We start from the raw sequence: 19,272 nt of genomic DNA, 5'->3' as shown, positions 1-19,272 counted from the left end.
GCTAAGGTCTCAAAGGCATTTTCTTGGAGTATTTTTATTTTACTCACACATTAAAGAAATGCAGTTACCCCATAGGGAAAACTTAAATGTATAATCCTTATAGTCAAATCTTAAACTATTTATCTACATGTGGCTTTTTGCATTATCTAAGCTCTCATATGAGCAGCACCCAGGGCTCCTTGTCCAAAGGCACCCCGGCATCTTGACATTCACACTCCCATTTCCTTGCTTTAGCCTTGGAAACCATATATCTTGACAGCCCCTCCTCACTCATCCTGAGAGCCAGTAGTTTGAGAGCCTTAAGCTTCACTGTGAGTCTGTCTTTCTGTGTTGCTGTCTGAGGAGAATTTGCTTTGTTCTTCCTGGACTCCTATGGCTATTGATTTACCTTCTGGACAGGTTCCAAATAAAATATTCAAGATTTCTGGTGACGTGTTAATACTTTGCTGATTTTCAAAATACGATTGCAGTCCCTCTGTGTTGTTCCCATTCTATAAAAAGGTTATTGCCTCTGAGCAGCTCTCACGATCCTAACCTTAGCACCACACATCCCTCACACACACATAAACACCCCCCACACACACACACACACGTGATCTCAGTCTATTGACTGTAATTTTAAATAAGGCAAGCCTAGAATGCCTTTTGATAATACCATGTTAATTCCACAGCCTTGATCTGATCTCTAACACCTGTTAGTTTAGTTATTACCCTTTGGAATTCTCAGTGCTCTTTCCTTTCTTTGAGACATTCTACTTTACTTTGAATTTTCTTGCTCTCGAGATCTTCCCTCTATGCTGTGCTGTTAAAAATAAAAATCCTGATGGGAATCCATCACCACTGTGCAGTAATTTTAGATGCAGTGGGAGTTGAAGAAAGGTTCCTGTACACAGTATTTGTTGCTTGTGTCAACTTATATGTTTCCTGGAGAGAAACAGTAACCAGCGTGTGTTCGATGGTTTTCTTTGGCCATAAATATTTTTTTTATCATTCTTACTCAGAGAAAAAGATAAATCACTTAAACTGAGAAACCATTATTTCCTATTGAGTTAATTTGGCTTTTCTAGAAATTCTATCAGTTTGAAAATGGCAAATTCCTATATCCGTACTTGTAAAATTACTTAAAATAACTTTAAATGAAAAAAATCAATGAAAATTATATGGTGCTTCCACAAAGGAGATGATGGTAATCATTCATGATTTCCTAAGGTGGAATCTGATTTTCTCATAGTATCTATAGTGGGTGTGAGTTCTTTGTAAGCCAGACACCCAGATAGGCTCTGCTTCCTTTGAAAGGCTACAACCATGCTTTTCAATGTTTTGTAAAATCCACCTGATTTTTAGTGGGTTTTGTTTAGTATGATATTTGTTAATACCTAGAGATGTAAGTTTTAGAAATTAAAAATAAAAAGAACTCAGAGACAAAATACAAGGTCCAGGGTTACAACATTACCAGAAATAGAATTTAACACTTTCTAATGTTTTATTTTTTATTTCTAAAGCTTGAACTCGGCCCTTGCTAGACAAGTGTTACCCAAGCTACTTCCCTTGTACCAAGCTCCTCTGCTCCAAAAAGGATTCCTTATTCCATGTTACATTTGGGTTTTCCATGCAAAACAAGTAAATGGATTTATTATGAAGTAATAGGAATTACTGATATAAAGACTATTAATTTTCTAAGGAAAATACTTTCATTTCAGATAAATTCTCTGGTCAATAATTCTTGCTCAATATCTCAAGACTGTTTTCTATGCTATGTTTCCTATGCATTTGCTTATTATCAATGTTTACTGACTGTTATACACTAAAACATTGTTGGATACTAGATGAAATGATCAGCATTGCAGATCAAAACTCCTTCCCAGCACAGACTATACTTTAGAAAGGATGGAAAAGAATCATTAGTCCTGTTTCTGTCAGTGTGCACAACTTGTCCATTGAAAACAATATCAATGTCAAATAAATTTTACAGTTTTAAAAGTTATATTGAACAGAATGGATAAAATATTAAGAAATGTTCAGAAGCTCAAATCAGAATGTCTGTAGGGAACTACAAAGCTAACAGATCTTTAACCCAGTCTTACTTGTCCCATGCTGGGACCTGCTGACTTTGAGGTTATATTTTATTTTCTAACTCATAGGATTTGCAGGCTACAGAAAATGAGCTAAAAGCACTATAGGAGACAGGGCTTAAAGTGTGTCTCCAAAACATGGTACTCTAATGATAAATGTAATTTAGAAACTGGAGGGAGAATATTCAAAGACAGACATGGTTTTAAATCTTTCTTCTTACCATTTAAACCCATAAGTTAGTCTCCTCATGGGTGTATAGTACTAAGACTCATTCCATCTGTCTCCTGGTGTGGGAAACCAAACTTCTTTCACTCTGTGCTTATTCTCTTGTGAGTCTGAAAGGTTGGAGATTTCTCTACCAACACAGTCAGTTCTGTGGACAAAGTTGGTTGTCCTATGGTCCAGTTCAGTTACAAGACCACCTACCTGGAGAAATGCCAGAGCCTACAGAGTGAGGGCTCAACCTGCAGACCCTCTCCACTGGTTTGATCACTTAGCTAGAAACACTATAAACTGGTATAAACTACCAGCCAGGTGAAAGGGTACATAGGGCAAGGTCTGAAAGGATCCTTAGAGAAAAAATTTCCATCCCTGGGGAGCTCTCAGCAAATGGATCCAAAAGTTCTTGTTTTCTTCCCATAAGCCACCATGTCTAGCTTTTCAGAAACTCCACAAACCTCATACTTTGGGTTTTATGGATTTGTCTTGAATAGTTACAATTGTTAAAAGACTGGACAGGGAGACCCAGGAAAGCCTGTTTTTTTCTGCTTTATTGGATATATAGCAAGGTCTATTTTGACCTTCTCCTGGAGGAGGCCTGCCTTTGGGAGAGAGTATGAGCTAGGAACTAGGGAAGAAAACAAACTAAAGCAAAATAAACACACACACACACACACACACACACACACAGGCACACACACATAGGCACAGGCACAGGCACACACACAAAGGCACAGGCACAGAGAGAGAGAGAGAGAGAGAGAGAGAGAGAGAGAGAGAGAGAGAGAGAGAGAGAGAGAGAGAGAGAGAGAGAGAGGGAGGGAGAAGACTGAAGGAGGGGAGGCAGGAAAGGAGAAAGAGAGAAAGAGAGAGATTATGTACCTTATAGTATGAATACTTAAAAAGCATGGATATAAATGGGAAAGATAAAAATATATAGTAGCTACAATTGTAAGAGGAAGTAGAGAAAAAATAGACTGGGGGAAATGACATGTTGCTTTAAAAACAAAACAAAACAAAATGACAGTAGAGTTTTAAACATTTTAAAAATTGTGAGTCTTAAGTGTAGCATTTTATTCTTCCATCTAATTTATAATTTAAAATGAAGATTACATGGTATTTTTAAGAAAACTATAGCTTTAATTAATTTTGATTTCCTTTAAAATAAGAGAATTATAGATTTGTAGGGAAACAAAGCTTCCAAAGCCTGTAGTAATCTATATCGTTGGAACGGTTCAGCAAGGGAAGCTTCCTTCAGAAGGTTGAATTGGATCGGGAAGATGATAGAGTCTGAAGATAGCCGGAAAGGGAGCTGATACAAAACAGCCAATAAAGAGAAATCAAGATGGGTTTAATTAAATAACAGTCTCCTTTTCTACAGGAGGGCTTCACGAACTTGTCTACCATTGGAATTGCATTTGGTGGGTCCCAGAGTTCTGGGATTCCTCAACCTTTGATGATAATATGAATTACCTAAGGGTTGTTTTAAATGCAAATTATATTTGGGCCTGTCCTACTGAATTCTACTGAAATATGATTTTACCAGGCATGTGCAATGAGTGATCCTTGGGCAGTATATATCCCAGAATAACCATGAATGTGATGTAATACATTTGTAGATGACAATATCATGCCACAATGTCAAAGGGTTGGACATTCCTTATCAAAGTATCACACATAACCTTTCATAGCAATAGTTATCAACCTGTAGGTCATGACTCCTTTGGGGGTCACATCAGATATCCTGCATATCATATATTTACATTATGATTCATAACAGTAGCAAAATTATAGTTATGAAGTAGCAACAAAATAATTTTATGGTTGGGGGTCATCACAACATGAGGAACTGTATTATAGGGTCACAGCATTAAAAAGGTTGAGAACCACTGCTCTATAGTAACAAGTAATTGTACAATGCAATTGGATTTCTCAAGTCAAAATGACAAACATATCATAGTATTTAGAAATAAATTTAATATAGATGTTGAAAAATTTATTCACAAAATTGTATACAATGGCTGGAAAGTACAAAATTGAACTGGATAGAGAGTGAGTATACTATCTCAAATTAAAAACATTAAGCCCTAAAGAAGTTAGTTCCTTAAAAGAGAAATCATGGAGCCCTGGGTTCTGTATTTCCAATGAGATTCATGTAAGATACCACTGCTGTTGCTCCGCCTAGCAATACTAGAGGGTAGGAACATAAGTGTACTAGTAGGTAGAGGGAGGGAAGGTATATGGTGGTTGTGTATGTAAAGAGTCAGGAAGGAAGACAGCAAGTTGTCAAGGATGAAGTCTTCATGGAATCCATCAACTATATTTAGAATTAATGTTATGGATGAGGAGAGAAACTTGAAGCATGTCAAATCTAAGAGTTCCATGAGCAAACTTTTGTTTAGGAAATAAATTTTTGTTTAGTAATAAGTTTAATGTGTGGGAATGGATGGCAGATAGACCTGAGAAGCTAGAGGTGATTAAGGAGGCATATTTCATAAATTAGGTGAAGGGTAATAAATGGCAAAGGCAAAAGTGTGACAGGATACAAGTTTTACCCCATCATACCCATGTTCACACCATCATACCCATGTTCACATTCATGACACTAGTTCTTGCAAAACTTCCGGAAAGACAATTAGTGACTTTTATCTGAGTGTGCCACAGTCAGCCAGTGTGCCATATGGCAAACAGCTGTCTTATCTTCCTGCAGAAGAAATTGGTAATATCTCTATATGTCAGCTGGACACCTGTACAGAACACTGCTATCATTTGTTGGTTGTAATGACAATATTGGACTTTTTAATTTGGTTGGTTGTATAGAAACACATTGGTTCTTCATAATTTTCTCATATAACCCCTATACCCTCCAATTGAACTGTCTTCCTCAAACATATAAACAGCTCATTTCTGTCTCTAGAATATTTTTGGTATTTTCTTAAGGCTTTTATGTTATATTCTCTTCAAAATTATCATTAATGAGCTATAATTAAAGAATAATATTTATTCTTTCCTTAGAAAAATTATTTTCTAGCATGTTTATTTTCTCTACCATCACAGTATGTGTCATAGTAACAATAATATTTCTGCATACTTAATGACTGTTTCCTATGTGTACTATGCTGCTCAACTTAGGGTACATATGCATTGAATATTGAAATGAATAAATGACTTCATGCCAGCTATATAATTCACAATATGACTTTAATTCAATTTATAACATTCCCAAAGCTTACTTTTCAAGCCCATAAAACACCAATAATACTTATTTTACAAGACTGTAAAATTTTAAATATACTATTCAGTTAACTCAATTTTCATTCCAGGTAGCATAGATAGTACTATGTGGCTTCATGAGCTGAACTACTCTCATTACTAGCTATTGGTAAAAAGCAATATTTCTTTTGAAAACTCTTTGACATCAATTTGAAAGAACCCTTTGTAAAATAGACTTCTGAGAAATTCTGACAAGAATGCCATTGATTATATGCTTTATGTGGACATAATACCATTTGCAATTTTAGAGATGGTCAGTTTGATCATTTTCAGATACACCTTTCTTTGGAATTATGTAATTTTGTTAGATGAAATGTAATAGCATTGAGATGAAAGAACATGCTGTCTGCTTGCCTAATAGAGATTGTTCTCATCCTCCATTTCTAATTTCTATCCTCTGCTTGAAAAGAATGAAAAGAATTACTATTTTCTTGAGATTGGCTGATGACGTTTCAATAAGAACTCAGAAATGAGCCTCGTTTCTTTCCATAATCATATTATTATACCATATTCTTATGCTGATGATGTCATTTATTCCTATAGCTATTTAATTATTTGAAAACTTTCTGACTACTAACAATATGGTTATCTTTCACATTTTTGCAAAAGAACTACAGCAGAAAAGAAGTGGCAAACAGAGCAAGCAGTTAGCAAATCTTTGTCTTGTTTATTTTTAGCCACACATTGCCATGTTTTCTATCATTATAATGATACAATTCTGCATTTTATATCTTAATGGGAGAGCTGAACTGATAGACCAGAGAGGCTAATTGGAATGTAAAAGTGATTGATGGCAATAACGATGGGGTGAATGTTGGGCCATAAACAATACCTTTTGAATCATTACTATATTTGCTGAAGAAAATACAATTTGCCATGCTGTATTTGTTGATATAAACTACTTTGCAATTGGAGTCAAGAGTATTCTTCTGTCAGTTTACCATGAAGCCTTGCCAGTATATATGATCATATACACATATTCTCAGATTTAATGACCTAAGCCTTCCTTAGCACAAACATAATAAGTTGATCCTTGGGGCATCTTGAAAATCAAGCACTTCAAAATTATATAATATTCTTGGACATTATAAGAAAATCAAATGCTATGTAATTTTTTGTCAATAGAATCAGTAGAAGCAGTGTGCAGATGGTAGGTTTGTATACTTGTTATGCTGTGTGTGGGTCATTTTGTTTATGTTGATGCCATCCATTGGAGATACTGACTTATTGAAGTGTACTTCAACAGATGCAGACAAAAAGGTGTGAGTGATTTTAAGGATGACATATCTCTGCTCTATGGTTTTAGTCTTCCAAGGAAACTGCTCTCTTGCCACAACACTTATGGGTGGGGAGAAAATTCACAATAACCTTCTACTCTCATTTCCTATTTATGCTGTATTCCTCTTTGTACAAAACAGAGACTCGGTATCTGCTTAGTTAAGGAACACGTGGATATTTTGAGTCAATTGGTTTGAAAAACATTATAAACATGAATAGCAAAGGTACTGCAATTCCATTTGGTGAGTAAACCAGAAAGTTTGCAGCTTGGCAATAATGTCCAGGCCCCCACTCTCTTTTTCTCTCCTCTCCCAATCTCCCCATCTCTCTTTCTCCTTCCCTTTCTGCCTTCCTTTCTTCCCTTCCTCTTTTTCAATACCTTCGTTACAAACCTTAGACTACAGCAGAGACCTGTACATCTCTCCATAGCTGGTGGAAAATTGATGTGCTCTTCTAAGAAGGGCAAACATAAGGAACAGACATGGAAGCAACAGCAAAACGTGGCTGATAGTACATTTCTTGAGATTATGGAAACAACAAATAATGAGACCAACTGAAAAAGCACAGAAGAAATTAGATTCTGCAAGAAAATCAATAGTCTGGAAATTAGCCTTACAACAACATTACATTTAAGAGTAAAAATAGTGCAGCAACTGACTTTTTTGCTTCATCTTTGACCTGTTCCCTTTTTATCAATACTCTTCACCTCCTACCATTCATTGAGTTAACCATCCTGTTCTTCCCAACACACATGTTTACACACACACAGGCACACAGAAAAGGCATACACACATACTCACACACATGTTCACACACATACACACATGTTCACACACACATGCTCACACATGCATGCACACTCTCATGCATACATGCTTACACACACAGGCACACACACATGTATGCTCACACATACACACACTCTCACACACACAGACACACAAACATGAACATACACTCGTGTACACATACTTACTCACACACACATTTGTTCTTCAACTATCAACTGAAATGTTGTTTTCTTCTAATGGATAATAGTAGGATGTAGTGGGTAGTCGTTACAGCTTTGATCTAGAAGTACCACCCCCATTGAGGCTTCGGTAACTGTCACGCCTACAAGGCAGAGCCAAGAGAGGACCCCTAAAGATCCAAGATCTGGATGGGCCATCTCTCTTGGTTCCTGAACCCTGGACACTGGAGGTAGACCGAGAAGAGTTCTTCAGAGAACACTGCTGGACTGCGCTACACCTTTCCCAGACCCTGTAAACTATCCCTTCACTTGTAAGTTACCCCACAAAATAAACCTGCCTTTTAACTATGTGGAGTGGCCTTAGTAATTTCACTAATAGTAGTTCTTCTGATTATTTTTCATATATTTTTCTAATATTCTATAAGTCTTTTTCCATGTATATGAAAAAAAATCCTATAAAGCAATTGCCTAAATAGAAATATAAACCAGCTACCCAGTAAGCTAAGAGCTCCTGAATTATCTCTGGATTGAGAGGCAATGGAGACAGCAGACAGCACACACTCGGCACACTACTCCGGGAAGCTTGGCTGTGGGCTTCTTGGCCAGGTTAAATGCTGATGCACAGAGCTGCCTCTGATATTGCTAAATCATCATGTGTTGCCTTTGCTGTGGGCACTTTTAACATTTAAAAAATTAACTGATGCATAAAATTCAAAAGGTATAGGTATTCACAAGTACCATGTGATCAACAATCTCTATACATTATTCCACACATCATAGAATGTCAACATTATATCACTTCAAATACAGTTAAACATTGATTTCATTTACTTTTTCTTTAGAGCAAAGCAAAATTAGTAAAAATTATGAAAAGTGATTCAAATTTTTTACACTAGCCATATAAATAAACTAAGCATGATTAGGTTGAAAAGTATAAGTATGCAATTTGTGCATTTAGCACTTTTACATTAATTATATGGACTATTCATTAACTATTTCCATCCATATTTCCTGTCTTGATAGATGTTTGTGTATTTTAAATTTTGCATCTGATTATATTTATTGAAGTAATTAAATTATCTATGCTTTTACCTAAATCACATTTACTCAAATATAACTATGAAAATATTTCTTTATCTTTAGCTTGCATTCTTAGACTACATTTTAAATTTAATTACTATTCTTTGAATATTTAAAATGTATTAATAATTGCACACAGTTCATTAAATTTCATTATGTAATTATTTTTAAGTATTTCAATAAAGTATCTAAAACTCTGTATTCATCTTTCCTCATAAAGTTTTTCTGTTTATTGCCATCCATTATTCTTATAGCATTCTCTTAGTCAATCAAGTATCTGAACTTGAGATAGTTTTTAATCCAAGAAATTCATTTAAATTGAGTGAGCATGACTTACTTTCAAACCAACACCAGATTAGATTCAAGTTCTATGGCACCTATGAAAAGTTTTCCTCTTATTTCTTTAACTATCAATAAAACATTTCTATTGATAAAAAAATTAATTGAAACTTTTTGTTATGAGTTGAGCCACCATAAACAATAAGATATTTTTTCATTTTTATTTTGATCATGATACTAAGTCTCTGTTAAGTTTAACAATAACTTGTTAACAAATGATGTTTGTATGTTTACACATAGTCTTCTTTTTAAGAGGACTAGAGATAGTAGCTATGTTTAATTCAATTTCTCTTGGTGGTTAAAATGTTTAGCATAAATTCTAGATTCTATATCACATGAAGAATGCCATATGTGTGTGATGAAGAATTTATTAAGAACACACTGTATGCCACACACTGAGTTAGATGTAAGAATCATTTTTAGCAAAATGAATAAACTGCTTCCAAAATTTATGTGTTGAAATATATTATACCAATGTGGTATAAGTAAATGGTAACATCTTTATATCACGATTAAAATATGAGAGTATATACAGGTGAGTTGTGACATCTCATGAACTCAGTCTTTCACCTTTCCATATTTTGCCACATGAGGACTCAGCACTGTTCCCATATAGAGAACAAACATTCAAAACCCCATCCTGAAAACAGACCAACCCTCATGAGACACAGAAACTGATGTCTATGGTGATATTTTATTTGTATTAAAATGTTATTTGTATGTTAATAAATAAAGTTGCCCGGGGGTAAGTCTCTGTGTGTCCAATAATGGCTGTATCCCTGAACACACAGAGACTTACCCAGCTCTGCCTACCAAGTGCTGGGATTACAAGTGTACGCCACCACTGCCCTGCTTTCCTATGGCTTGCTAATAGCTCCGACCCCCGGGCAACTTTATTTATTAACATACAATAACATTTTAATACAAATAAAATATCACCAGATGTCCCTTTGGCTACTCAGCCCACTGAAATGTGAAGAATTGTCATTATTGGTTATGAAGTCATGAGTGTTTTGTTACATATGTACAAACAGATTAAGATAATATTCATGCACATGGGGAAAGTAAAAAAGAAAACTAGTGGATTGAAAAGTAATATAAGACGGGGTGGGTAGATGGGTTAGTGGGTGAAGTTCTTCCTGTCACAGCAAGAGCTGAGTTTGGATCCCCAGCATCCACAGAAAAAGTCAGTCATGGTAACCCTGGTCTATAGCTCAAGCACTGTGGTGTTGGAGGCAGAGGTGGAAGAGGCAAAGACAGGTTAGCCAGTTGGTCTAGCCAATTAGTAAGCACTAAGTTCAGTGAGAGACAGTCTCAAGTATAAAATGGAGAGAGATCTTTACCTCTCCTTCTGCTCCTTAAGATCAAGTGGCCCAGCTCTGTAGTAGAACTCCTGCTGCAGTCTCCCTTTCCTCTCTGACCCCATCCTCAGTAGGTCACAAAGATCTTCTCCTCCAGCCCTCCTTCGCCCATCTCATCTGTTATCCTAGCCTCCAGTACCAGCAGACATTCCCTGAGAACACACCACCTGAGCAGGCCAAAGAAACAGGCCAAAGCTAACTTAAGACCTTCACAAAATCCAATCCCCCAATCTCAACAGGAACCGCTGCTGCAGCCTTCCTTCCTTCCCTGCACATATCCCCTGTGGATCCCATAGATTTTCCCCCTCTTGACCTCCCTTCCATACTCCTTGCTTTATCTCAGACCCCAACTACAGCAAGCTCTCTCTGCTAACCCACAAGTTACCGCTGCCAGGAAATCAGATAGACTGACTAGATCATCACCTCTCTTTGAATTCTTCCTGACTCAATCGCCCAGTCTCATGCCCAGTGCTATAGCAGACCTTCTGGGTTGAACTCTCTTCATGCTCAAGAAGACTAAATAAGCAGATCCTGGTGGAACACTCTGCTTTATTCCCTCTTGTAAACCCCTCAGACCCCCTAACCTATTTTCATTCCTAAGTGTCAGTTCCCAGAGACACATTATACCTGGACCTCCCAATGGCCACACCTATCAGATTCACAGAGCATTTCCTACCAGGCAACACAGCCACCACACTTTCCTAAAATCCAGAAAGGAAACCAAGGAACAAAACACCCACCCAACAAAGACAAAGCCAGATATCAGAACCTAGAACTATAATATTCCCAACCCCTGATGGCTATACATCAGCATAAAAACACAATCATTAACAGTTAGAGCAATATGTCTTCACTAGAGCCCAGCAATCCTACCATAGAAGGCCCTGAATATTCCAACAAACTGAAGCACAAGAAAAGACTTAAAACAGCCTGTATGAAAGTGGTAGAGGTCCTGAAAGAGGAAATAAGTAAATCCTTTAAAAAACATAGACAAACAATGGAATAAAATTGTTCAAGATTTGAAGAACAGAATATAAGCAATAAAGAACACAAACTGAAAGCATTCTGGAAATGAAAAATTTAGGACTTCAAACAGAAACTACAGAGGCAAGCTTCTGTTGTTTTCAACAACAGAATACAAGAGATGGAAGAGAGAATCTTGGGCATTGAAGATACAATAGAAAAAATGAATATATCAGTCAAATAAAATGTTAAATCTAAAAAATGACTAACACAAAACACCCAGGAAATCTGGGGCATTATGAAAAGACCCAATCTAAGAATAATTGGAATAGATAAAGGAATAGAATCTCAGCTCAAAGGCCCAGAAAAATATTTGCAACATAGTAATAGAAGAAAAATTTCCTAACCTAAAGAAGGAGATGCCTATAAAGATATAAGAAACTTACAGAATACCAAATAGATTGGACCAGAAAAGAATGTTCCCTTCATAGTTAATAATCAAAACACTAAATTTATATAACAAAGAAAGAATATTAAAAGCTACAAGGGAAAAAGACCAAGTAACATGAATGCAGACCTATAAGAATTACACCCTGACTTCTCAGTGGAGACTCTAAAAGCCACAAGGGCCTGGACAGATATGCTGCAGACTCTAAGAGACTATGAACGTTATACTCAGCAAAACGTTCAATCACCATAGGTGGAGAAAATAAGACATATCAATATAAAACCAAATTTTAAGCAGTGTTTATTTATAAATCCAGTCCTAAAGAAGGTGTTAGGAGCAAAACTCCAACTAAAGAGGTTAACTACAATCAAACACACACACAGACACACACAGACACACAGACACACAGACACACACACACACACACACACACACACACACTGAATAAATAATCAAACAGTAGCAAAACCAAAAGAAGGGAAACACATACATACTACCACCACCATCAACAACAACAACAACCAAATAACAGGAATCAGCAATTATTGGTTGTAGTGGGTAGCCATTCCAGCATTCCAACCCCCATTGAGGCTTCAGTAACTGTCATGCCTACAAGGTGGGGCCAAGAGAGGACCCTAAAGACCCGAGATCTGGATGGGCTGGCTCTCTTGGTTCCTGGACCCTGGATGCTGGAGGTAGACCAAGCAGAGTTCTCCAGAAAACACTGCCGGACTGTGCTACACCTTTCCCAGACCTTGTAACCTATTCCTTCACTTGTAAGTTATCCCACAAAATAAACCACCCTTTTAACTACATGGAGTGGCCTTAATAATCTCACCAATAATTGGTCATTGTTATCTCAACATCAATGGTATCAATTCTAAAATAAAAAGACACAGACTAACAGAATGGATCTGTTCTTCTGCTGCATCCAAGAAACACACTTCAACATCAAGAATGGACATTATATCAGGGTAAGTGTTTGGAAAGATATTCCAAGCAAATGGACCCAAGAAGTAAGCTGGTATAGCCATTTTAATAGCTAACAAAATAAACTTCAAACCAAAACTAATCTGAAGAGTTAGGGAAAGACAATACATACTTACCAAAGGAAAAATCCACCAGGATGATGTTTCAATTCTTAACATCTATGCCCCCAAAACAAGAGCACCCAAATCTGTTGCTAAAGTTTTCCTGCCTGGCCCAAGGTCAGGGCAAATCTCTCTCACTTGCCAGTCCCACAGCCGCTCAGACTCGACCAAGTAAACACAGAGACTTATATTGGTTACAAACTGTATGGTCGTGGCAGGCTTCTTGCTAACTCTTCTTACAGCTTAAATTAATCCATTTCTATAAATCTATAACTTACCACATGGCTCATGGCTTACCGGCATCTTCACATGCTGTTTGTAGTGGCAGCTGGCAGTGTCTCTCTCTCAGCCTTCCACTCCCCAGCTTTATTCTCCTCCTTGTCCCGCCTATACTTCCTACCTGGCCACTGACCAATCAGTGATTTATTTATTGACCAATCAGCAACACACTTGACATACAGACCATCCCACAGCAAAATCCATAAAACAAACACAACTACAGCTTAAATCACATTGTGATTCTGACATACTGGTAGTGGGAGACTTCAATACCCCACTGTCACCAACAGATAAGTCATCCAGACAAAATCTAAACAGAAAAATGCTGAACATAACAGACATTTTAAACCAAGCAAACCTAAAAGATGTCTGAAGAACATTTCACCCAAATACACAAAGCAATATACCTTCTTCTTATCACCTCATGGAACTTTCTTCCAAATTGACCACATATTTGAACATAAAGCAAATCTTATGAGATACAAGAAAATTGAAATAAGATCCTGCATCCTCTGAGACTACCACAGATTAAAGCTGGATATCAACAACAGAAATCTTACAAACTCATGGAAACTAAACCCTCCACTGAATGAAAAATTAATTAAGAAAGAAATTTTTTTAAAAAATTAAAGACTTTGTAGAATTTAATGAAAATGAAAACACAAAATACCCAAACTTATGGGGCACAATAAAGGCAAATAAGAGCAAGGTCATAGCACAGAGGGCCTACATTAAAACAAAACAAACAAACAAACAAAAATGGAAAAGATTTTATACCAGCAATTATTCCAGGAAATATCCCTGGAAGCTCTAGAACAAAAAAAAAGAAATCAAACCCCCCAAAAGTGTAGACAGCAACAAATAATCAAACTCAGAACTGAAGTCAATAACAAAGAAAACAATACAAAGAATCAATAAGAAAAACAGGTGGTTTTTGAGAAAATCTATAAGATTGGCAAATCTTTATCCAAATTAACTAAAAGGAAGAGAATGAATATCCAAATTAACCAAATCAGAAATGAAAAGGGGAACATAACAACATACACTGAGGAAATCCAGCTTTAAAAAAAAAACCCTGTCCTACACTATATTGGAAAATCTAAATGAAAATGGATAATTTTCTTCGTAAGTATCACTTACCAAAGTTAAATCAAGATCAGGTATGCAATTTAAACAGACCTGTAAGCCCTACTGAAATAGAAACAATCATGAAAAGTCTCCTAACAAACAAAAACAAAAGAAAACAACAACAAAAAAAAACCCTCAAGACCACATGGCCTTAGCACAGAATTCAACCAGATATTTAAAGAAAAACTAATGACAATTCTCCTCAAATTATTCCACAAAATACAAACAGAAGAACATTACCAAATTAATTTTATGATGTGAATTAATCTACCTCAAGATCTAGCCATACCACTGTTGGCATATACACCAAAGACTCTTCATCCTACCACAAGGACACTTGCTCAACCATGTTCATCAATGTTCTATTCATAATAGTTAGAAATTGGAAACAACTGAGCTGTCCCTCAACAGAAGAATGGATAAAAAAAGATATGGTACATTTACACAATGGAGTATTACTCAGCTGTTAAAAAATGATACCATGAACTGTCTCACCCATTCAGAGGGCCTGATCCAGTTGGGGACCCCTCAGCCATTGGTTCATAGTTCATGTGTTTCCATTCGTTTGGCTATTTGTCCCTGTGCTTTATCCAACCTTGGTCTCAACAATTCTTGCTCATAGACAGTTGATTGGCTTGATCTGTTTGGGAGGCATCCAGGCAGTGAGACCAGGTCCTGTGCTCATTGCATGAGTTGGCTGTTTGAAACCTGGGGCCTATGCAGAATCGCTTGGCTCGGCCTGGGAGGAGGGGACTGGACCTACCTGGACTGAGTCTACCAGGTTGATCTCAGTCCGTGGGGGAGGCTTTGCCCTGGAGGAGGTGGGAATGGGGGGTGGGCTGGGGGGAAGGTGAGGGGAGCTGGAGTGGGGAGAACAAGGGAATCCGTGGCTGATATGTAGAACTGAATTGTATTGCAAAATAAAATAAAAAAAAGAAAAAATGTGGAAAAAATACATTATATATTTATTACTGTGCAATGCTTGCAGAATTACTAAACCTTATTTCCTAGTGAAGGAATACCGGGAGTGCCCCCTTCCACCCATCCTAGCCAGTGCTATGGCTTCTGTTTCCACCCATCTATCAATGCCTCAGATGAGCCTCATCACTCAAAGGCACCTTCCTAAATTTCACGTTTCATCCTGACTGCACCAATTATATCGCTCTTAGAAACCTTAGAACCTCCATCCATCGGAAGCTTCCACATCTGTTTCACCTTCTTACCTATACTGCCCTTAAATGACCGAATAACCTCATAGTTATTTATAGTAGGAATTATGACTGATAGTGCTCTGTCTTTTTGCTTTTGGAGTCATCCAGATGTTCTGTGTCTCTCAAGTATCTGAGAATGGTCTTTGTCACTAGATGGAAAAGCCTTCCTAAATCTGATTTCTGTCTTTCATTTTCCATATGACTTCAAGAATTATTCAACACCTACCACAGAAATTTAAATAACACATAATCAGGGCCCAGCCTCCCTTTCCAACTACATCTACCCAAATAGACAGATTAATTGCTGTACCTGTATTCTATTCTGCCTCGCTATGTCCAGGAGGAAGCATGTGCATTTTAATGTTCTCTCAGCCTTTTCTCAAACCTTTCCTTTGTTCTATTCATTGCTTGTCATTTGCAATCATTCTCCAAGCTCATAGTGAATTTTTTACTATTACTACTTGCAATACCAGGTAGAGAGGCATGATTAACAGCACTCTCCTCTGTATTAGCAAAGGAGTCTCAGAAGAAGCAGTACCACATCCTCATTCACCTGCAGTTAGCTAAGTGTGTATCACTGCTTTTATGTGCTATGGACAAATTGAGGGGCAAGCTTGCCTTATCCTTTCTTTTTTTCTTTCATCATTCAATAACAGATACATTAGATGTTTAATAACTATTTTTGTATTGTCAGAATCTACATTATCTTCTGTATAAATTCATGGTCATAACACTTGTGTGTTACAATAAAATGTCACATTAAACTGTTGCTGTTTCCTTCTAAATATTCCAATATTGAGGATGTTCAGGGCATTGTCAGCTTTGAGAAGACCATATTGTTGGGGTATCAAAATGTTTGCAAGACAAAAATCACTTGTCTCAGCACATCTACTGAATGACATTGCCAATTGTAGCATGAATCCTAAAAGGTCTTATTAATAAAAACAAACCCAGAGCCAGGTATTGGGGTGAATGCTGAATGATTAGAGAAACAGAACACCCACATCCAACCTCACCTGTTTCCTCAGACTGAAAGCCTCTGAATCCTCATCCAAATGGATCTCAGTTGAAATGCTGCTAAAAGCTAAAAGCTTAACCAGGCTCTAGTTCCTAGTCCTCACATCTTATATACCTTTCTGCTTCCTGCCATCACTTCCTGGGATTAAAGGTGTGTATCACCATGCCTGGCTGTTTCCAGCGTGGCTTTTAACTCACAGAGATTCAGAGGGATCTCTGCTGCTGGAATGCTAGGATTAAAGGCATGTGCTACCACTGCCTAAACCTATGTTTAATATAGTGGCTGTTCTGTTCTCTGACCCCCAGATAAGTTTATTGGGGTGCACAATATATCAACCACAGCCAGTGTCTCCTTGAAGGATCTCTACTACATCTTCTATTGGAAAGCAAAATACAAAGGCTGAAAGTGATGTTGATAACTTTTTTTTCTATTAAAAGTGATTTAGTGGACTTGCTTTTTAAATACTAAAAAATGCTTTTGTAAATATCTTATTGCTTGTAATTTATAAAACTTTCTAATTTTATGTATTTATTTCCCTCAGCTCTCATACTAAATTCTAACAAAACATAAAAATATAAACTCTTCAAAAGTAGCAGGATGGTTTCATGTGGTTTCTTAACATTGTTCTCTTAGTAACCATTCAGTACCTAAAATTATAAGCCCCCAAAACTGAGTGAATAGAAGATTATCAAAATATTATTCCTATGAAAAGTGGTTGCCTAAATTAAATTTAAAATATTAGCCTCTGTGAACATCTGTCATCAACAGTGTTGAGAATTCACCAAAATCTGTCTCTGTGCTTTAAGAGTTCACATGAACATACAAGGATATGCTCTGTAGAATTCTGGGACATAATTTATCCCACTACCTAAAGCAATACTGTTTATAAAAGCAGTTCTGCAGAAGGGCTGTTCCTGGTATTTCAGAGAAATAAACATTGGTGTAATTTTTTAAACTGCAGCTGTTTCTACAACTCAAATTGTCAACACAAGTTTGTATCACTCTCATTGATTCATAATCCTCCATGCTTCCTTGAGTTGTGTAGCCATATGGTAGTTTAAAATCTTAGAAATTATAAAATTGATTTTGCCATTAAATAAAGACAGAGTGCCAGTAATATTGTTTATTGGATGCATATTATGTAATAGGCAATAGTACAAGAGGTTTATTTATAATATATTTTGTTAAAATTTTGGATTTGGAGAAACTGTAGAAAAATGAAACTTCTCTAAATTGTGGTGGGACTTAGGTGGATGCAGTTCACCTGAGGCTTTCATTGTAAACTAAGAGTAGATCAAGTACAGTGGTTATAAATCAATTACTTATATAATGAAAAAAATAAGTTCATAAAACTAAAATGTAAATACCACAGAAACTATAAAATGGTCTCCTTTCTAAATCTAACACTCTGTCTTTCAATGGCAAATTTGTCTTGTTAGTTTTTGTATAATTTCGGTTATTCTGTATATTTAAGGATTTATGAGCACTCATTCCTTTGTACAAAATGAGGAATGTAAATTGTTTAAAATAGTATAATGCTATACACACAATCTTTTGCAGATTGTCACAACCAATATCTATCTTCATTTATTTTAATGACTATGTAATATTCTTAATATAAATGCAGTACTATTTGTCTAACCAGTGCCTTGCCATATGACAGTTATTTGCTTCCAGGCTTTTGATGTTATAAACTATTCTTTGATTGTTCTGCACATAAATGCTACTAATATACATCAGAGGCAGAGTTGTGAAGTTAATGTATGTGGACAGTTTTTGTATTTACAGTTTCTTTGACAAATTTTCCTCTTGAAAAAACTATAAGTTTACATAAATGTATGAGGAGGTTTGTTTTTACCTTGAAAACCCAAACAAGGTTTTACTAGACTGATTTTTACTTTTGCTTTATTTCACCATGAATGCTACTGAATGCCTCAATTTTTCTGTAAGTCTTCTCGTATTTACATTATTATGGGGAGTCTCATCTCAGGAAATTTCTAAAGAACACCACTGTATTGTCAATTGACATTAAAGTGAGAAATAGGATCCTATGAACCTGTTCTTTGGCTATCCATTTCAGTAAGTATAAACCTCAAGTTTAAAGAGGTAGGCATGCTTTATAACCAGTATATTATAATGTATGTTTAACATGTAGAACTATGTGATTTTTAAACTAAAGGCACTATTCTCCTCTTTGTGAAAAATGTGGGTACTGTGATACAGTTGCCAACATCCAAAGGTGATGTTCAACTTGTTGTAACTAAATTGCATTAACTTTGCTATTAATTTTTTAATAAATATTTTTATTTTATAATTAATTTAATTTTACATATCAGCCACAGACTCCCCTGTCCTCCCTCCTCCCATCCCCCATCCTTTCCCCCCAAGCCACCCCACACTCCCACCTCCTCCAAGGCAAGGTCTCCCCTGAGGAGTCAGCCCAGCCTGGTAGATTCAGTTGAGGCAGGTCCAGTCCCCTCCTCCCTGTGCCAAGGTTGAGCAAAGTGTCTCCAAAAAGGTTCCAAAAAGCCAGCTCATGCA

The 19,272-nt window shown here is 36.6% G+C and overlaps 1 long non-coding RNA gene across 2 annotated transcripts in view; it reads right to left on the bottom strand.

Annotated features, from left to right (window-relative positions):
- Positions 1-19,272, bottom strand: part of LOC131918707 (uncharacterized) — a 51,526-nt gene that overhangs the window by 14,027 nt on the left and 18,227 nt on the right. The window lies entirely within an intron of this gene.

The sequence above is a fragment of the Peromyscus eremicus genome, chromosome 8b (genome assembly GCF_949786415.1).
Source record: "Peromyscus eremicus chromosome 8b, PerEre_H2_v1, whole genome shotgun sequence".
In the NCBI taxonomy this organism is placed as follows: Eukaryota; Metazoa; Chordata; class Mammalia; order Rodentia; family Cricetidae; genus Peromyscus; species Peromyscus eremicus.
This window is presented reverse-complemented; position numbering and strand designations above follow the sequence as displayed.